Here is a 6000-nt window from a genome sequence, read left to right as displayed (position 1 = left end):
AGGGTGGTGAGACTGGTGTGGTCGCACTGGGGCCTGTGCTGCAGGGGGTGCCACAATAATGCTGTAGAGCGGAGCGCGAGTGGTGCAAAATATTAGCATCACACAGTGCCCTGCTGAAATTTGAGAGCCCAGAGTCCTCCACTGAGGCCAGCCTTGGACAACATATACGAAGTCCACAGCAAGCAAGGAAACCACCAAAGTCACTTCCAGTACCACATAAGGGGGAGCAGCTGTTAGGGATAGTTTTTACATGAAAGCAAGGCGCCTATAGTTCCTACTTCATTCTTCTCAATCTTGCAGGAAAGGCTTTGGTTCATCCCTTTAGGGGGACTACAGTCTAAATAGCAGGCGCTCCAGTTACTTTCATTTATTCAGTCTGAACCAGACACTATACTTTGGTCTTGGTCTTATCAGTAATAGTAGCCGTCATAGATTGGGAAGCAGTAAGTGGTCTTCTTTAAAGGTCTGTCCTGAGTCCAGTGCTGTTAAGCACTAGGCACAATGCAGCCACAGTTAAGCACTTATACAGCTCTGCCTCCTAGAATATCTTCAAAAAGGATATCGCAGAGCTGGAAAGATTTCAAAGAAGAGCAACCAAAATGATCAAGAAGCTGAAGCAGCTCAGAGACGAAGGAAAAGTTACCACATATTAGCCTTTTAAGTTTAGAAAAATGGGAAGTGGGGATATGATATATATATTACACACACACACACACCACACCACACCACCACCACACCACAAAGTTGGATGGTTTTAAATGGGAATTAGATAAATTAATGGGAGGACAAGGCTATCAATAGCTACTAGTGATGATAGCTCCGTACCACCTCCAGCACTAGAGGCAGCATTCCTCTGAATACCAGTTGCTTGGGGTCATAAGAGGGAGAGTGCTGGAGAGAAAGAGGGAGAGTGCTGGAGAGAAAAACAAGAGGTGGTGGACATCTCAGAACAGAGTTAAGGAAACTAAGAAAGAAAATTAAAAACACTAGCAATATGTCTGGCCACTTTCTGCCAGTCTCTTCTTCAAATTTAGCAAAAACTGTTTGCTATTTCTGTTTCTGAAACTATCTCAGGAAGATCTCAATACTGGCAGGCATATCTAGGAAGCAGATCTCAGCTAAGTCTCCTTCCTGTTTTAACTTCCTGTGAACAAGATAGAATTTCTCACACAGCTTAGCATGAACTACATCATCTTCCTGAAACACTTACCCGGTAACTTGCCATTCTGTTCAGAAAATACCTCTTTTGTATAGAAAGGGGCACTGGTATGAGGGCTTCATCTTTAAGAAACCAGTTTCTTCATCAAGAAGTAGGAAGTCTCAAACTCTTTAGTAGCACACATCTATGCATGTTCTCTAATAAAATTTGTCCCACTGTGTTTTTCCCATGTAAATGTACATAATATTGCAGTTTATGGGTGGGATTCAACTAACCTTTTTCCTCAGAACAGACCTACTGAAATCAGTGGTCTAATCTTAGTCATGTTCATTAATTTCAATGGGCCTACTCTGAGTAAAGCTTAGTTAGAGACCACCCTAAGGCTTTGTAAGTAAGACTCACACTTTGCATCACACCTGGAATCAAACAGGCAACCCGTGTAGATCTTCCAAGTACAAATGATACCAGTAAGTATTATTTCTTGGGTTCTGCTATATGCATCCTATCCACCAGTGAAAGAAGCTAAGCATCACTTGACCCAAAGAAAAGGGGGGGGGGAATAGAACACACCCAAAAACTCACTATTAATTATACAGTATTAACAATGTAAGACATTTCTTTCTTGCCTTTTCTTTTCTTTTTACATTGCTGGATAGGTATAGGGAAGAAATGGAACAAAATCCGTTCTGATTGGTCTTGGAAACCATGCAGGTAGGGAGAGATTGACCACACTGAATGAATATTCAGAACACACAACTAGGTTGCAATCCTGCACACCTTTGGCATGTAAATATTTGGAATACATGTGTGGTCGCCAGTGGGTTGGTTTGTCGCAACAAAATCAGCAAAACCACTACAGGAACATTAAAGTTTTAATCTTGCTTTTTAGTACTACTACAGTATCACGTTTCGTGCAGCAGGAGGACCACGCCGCACAACCCGCGCTGCTGCTTCACGCGCGAGTCTCAGAATAGGCACGGCGCTCTCTCGAAAAGGGCGTAACCATATCTACATGGCCCCGCCCACTTTCCCGCGGCCTGCCGTTCAAGCTGGCTGGCTCCGCCCTGAGCGGGGTTGTGCTTGTCTCGTGGCGGACCTCGCCTTCTGCTGTGACGTAGCCAAGGCGGTGGGTTGCCCGGATGAGGCAGGGTTCGGAGCTGTGTCAGCGACTGAGGCGATGCGGTGGCAGCAGCGGCAGCAGTGGTAGGAGGAGAGCGCCGCTGGACGGTTGAGGAGCGCGAGGAGGAACAAGGGTGGGTCTAGAGGAGCAAGTGTGTGTATGAGAGAGAGCCCGTGTGTTGTGTGCGAGGGTGGGTGGATTTTTTGAAGTGCGCGAGCGGGGCTGGGATACCGCCGAAACCGGGTGAGCCCCCACCCCACCCCGGTCCTATCTCTCCCCCCACCCCCACCGGGCGCACTACTGCTTCACTCCCTCGTCGCGAGCTCGTACCGGATTGGTTGCGAAGCGACAACGGGGCAGATTCCGCCCCTGCCGGCCTTCTATTAGTCGGAAGGGGAGCCATGGCCGACTGTCACTGGCTTGAAGCCGTGTCATTCATACATCAGGGAGCGGCGGGCGGCCTCCTCACCCCCCCCCCCGAGGGCTCGCTGCCCTCCTTTCCCTGCCACCGCTCAGGCAGGGGAGGAGGCTGCCGTTTGTCGCTCCTCTGTTGGTGGCGCCACCGCCGCCCGCCACGCTGTCGGCCAGCGACGCCTCGGCGCCCCGCCCGCCCGGAACCTGCCCTTCCTTGCCCTGGACCGTTAACGCCGAAGGGTTCCGGCTGCTGCTGGCCTCGTGACTCACCTCACGGCCCGCCGCTGCCGCCGCCCTCCCCGCTACCTCTTAGGCCCCGGCCTCAGATGAAGGCCTGCCTCCGGTTCTGCACCGCCGGCACCAGCTCCCTTTCGTGCCAACCCAGGGCTTAGTAAGAAGCGGGCATCCTGTTGCCGCTTCTCAGGCCTTCATTTAAGCGCTCCAGGCTCCAGTCTGTTGAACTGCCAGTTCGGCGTTTGGCCTGTGAGTGACTTCCAACTCCTGGCCAACCCTGTGGCCGCCCTGATTTATCCTTTCTCTTCCTGCCTCTGGCAGCCTTTGCCAGGTACCTCCCGCAGCTTTTGTTCCAGCTGATAAGGCTCTACGACAAGCGAGGCCCCAAACCCCTTGTGTGTAAAATCTTGGGCGGCTTGGATACTTTCCAGTATTGAAGTCTGTTCCCAGGAGTGACTCAGGGTCTTCTCTTGCAAGATCTTTTTTTGGGATGTTTGTGAATTTCTCAAGCGAGCAAACCCTGCTTTTAAATTAGGAGAAATGTCAAAGAGTATATAACCTTCCTTCTGAGTCTCTGTGTGTTGTGATAGGAAAAAGAAGAATGCCCCCTTTAAGGATTTGGCTTAACCCTTTAAGGTTAAGCTGGAGATGCTGAGGATAGTCACACTTACTTGGTCACATGTCACACTGTATATATTAAATGCGTAGGTTCTTAATGTTTACCGGTACATCTGAAGGCTGTCTAGGTGAGGTGAATAATTTCTTCCTCTGTTAATTCCCATTGGGCTCACTTCTTGTGTTGCACCTCATCCAGGGGAGAAAGCCTGCAGTGATTGGAAATGGACAGATAAGGTGAGGAAGGGTCAGGGTTCAACTCCACTGCCCTGGGTCTCCTTTTACTCTGAAAATGAGATTATTATTATTTATGAAATTTTATACCACCCCTCACCTATAGATTTCAGGGCAGTGCACATCTAAAAATACAAGACAAAGAACAAAAACAATATAAACCAGTAACCTCCCCGCCTCCATCCACTTCTTACATGTGAATAGGGATGAAAACAAAAAATGAGGTTGCTTCCATTATATGCAACTGTGAAGTGAACTGAAAGCATATCTCCCCCGACTCCCCTTATTACTCTTGCCTCCATTTCCCTCCACTCCCTCTGTACCCTTCTCCTGTGTCAAATAGTTGATCACACTGGATATGGTCTGTCTGCTACATGTACACCAGTACTGTAATAATGATAATAGCAGATGTTTTATACAAACAACTCCTCCTTTGTTAATGTTGATTTTCACTGTAGAATCCTTTTAACTACTAGCCTGCCAAGTTTGGGAAAGGGAAAAGCTTAGGTGTTTTGCTGTCAGGTGGTTGCTAGGATACACAAATATACTGATGATGTCAGAGCACTAAGTTCCCATGAGTCACTGAAAATATTTTTCTTTTGCTTAGTGGAGAGAAGAGGCAGGTCTGGTTACAGATGCTGCATTTTATTTTGGAGATAATTAAGTTGTTGGAAGGTGGCTATTCTAGATCAAAAGTAAACAACAACAAAAAACCCCACCTACCCACCAAATCACGCAAAGCAAATCCTAATTATAGTTTTCTGCCCCAAAGAGCTGAAGGCTTTTTGTCTGAGACAGCTGCAGAGTAAAATCTTAGTTGCTGCTGTTCTTGTTGCTCCCTGACCCATCCGGTTTTTTGCCCTTACTATGTATGTCTTCAACCATGTTCTGCAATCACAGAGGCAGTTTTTGCATTGTTGGTATTAGACATAACTTACACTCAAATTTATGGTGATACAACTGCTTTAATGTTATTGGCCCTTGCAGATTCATATGAGATGGAAAGTAAAGCCTTCATTGAGAGTTCAGCTACTTCAAATAGGATAGGAAGTGAAAGCCTTTAGTTTATATTTCACGATGTGGATAGATTTGATGTCTTGGCATGATGTCCCCAAAGAGGCTTTCCTGGCAACCACATTAACATCTTTTCGGCACCAGGCAAAGACCAAACTTTTCCTGCTTTTGAGGTTATATTTTAACTTGTTATTTCATTGGTCACTTTTTCTAGTGAACATACTGATGTCAAGAGAGATTGATGTTTCTTAATTGTGCTGTGATATACAGTACTTAATGATTGCTTGTGCTATGTATTTTAAAATGTGTAATGTTGATGTTTTTATTTTGTCTTTTCATGGATAATCTACTTGACATTCTTTTGTAAGAATTTGTAAATGTTAATAATAAGTATGATTATTATAACTATTGGTGCAGATTTCTCAAATGCCTGGTGACCTCTTTGCCTAATGGTTTGTATGCTGAAAACATAACTCTTAATTTTTCTGGTTCCCTCCAAACCTTAAAAGCCAGAGGTGACATGGAACTCCAGTATAGCTTCAATTAAAAGCCTTGTGTGGTTACAGTATAGTCCAGTCCTAGAGCCCCAGGAAGAAAGTGGACACATTTTGCAGGTTTTATTGGTAGGGAAATAGCCAGGCACTGGTAGGTTATGTTCTTTTGTGGGTTTATTGAGAGCTTGGAGGTTGAAAATGAATGTGGAGCAGTAGTGTATAATTGTTGGGTGGTCTTCTGTCAAGATGAAACATCATAATCTGGTCTTGAGTGCATGGGCACACTACACTGCTGGTTCTATAACATAGGCAAATATTCTATTGTGGAGGGTTCTTGTCAGTTTGTCTTTATGATACATTATCTGCAACAATATATATTAGACTGAAATGTTGATACATGTCTTCAGCATTGCTTTTTGCATGTTTGCAAGGACTTGCAGGTATCAACCTCCTGCTGTTTAGGTGAAACTGCCCATTCATTGTAATTTTTTCCCTCCCTTTCCTTCCAAAATACTTTCACCTCAAGCTTTCCTTTCTCACTGCAGGTGAAAATATGTGAACATGTATCTTATGTTGCAGGGTTGGGGTGCAGTCTTGCATGGGTGACATTGGAAGGAGAATGGTTAGCAGGGAAAGTGGTAAGAGTCCTCTCCTGCCTACTTTTCATTAAAAAAAAAGTCAGGGGAAGTTTACATTGAACTGTGTGTGCATGCAGT

The 6000-nt window shown here is 45.5% G+C and overlaps 1 protein-coding gene across 5 annotated transcripts in view; it reads left to right on the top strand.

Moving 5' to 3' along the window:
- The first annotated feature begins 2261 nt into the window (after nt 1-2261).
- Nucleotides 2262-6000, top strand: part of NDEL1 (nudE neurodevelopment protein 1 like 1) — a 29771-nt gene continuing 26032 nt past the window's right edge. For 2 of the 5 annotated variants that reach the window (XR_004425935.1, XM_033139578.1), the window contains exon 1: nt 2262-2412. The gene's annotated coding sequence lies outside the window, so the exon portion shown is untranslated. Of the gene's footprint in view, nt 2413-3691; nt 3780-6000 lie in introns of those variants that run through there. The other 3 variants (XM_033139581.1, XM_033139580.1, XR_004425936.1) reach the window with 3 other exon arrangements.

The sequence above is a fragment of the Lacerta agilis genome, chromosome 2 (assembly GCF_009819535.1).
Source record: "Lacerta agilis isolate rLacAgi1 chromosome 2, rLacAgi1.pri, whole genome shotgun sequence".
Classification (NCBI taxonomy): Eukaryota; Metazoa; Chordata; class Lepidosauria; order Squamata; family Lacertidae; genus Lacerta; species Lacerta agilis.
Note: the sequence above shows the minus strand (reverse complement) of the source record. Positions and strands in the feature narration are given on the sequence as shown.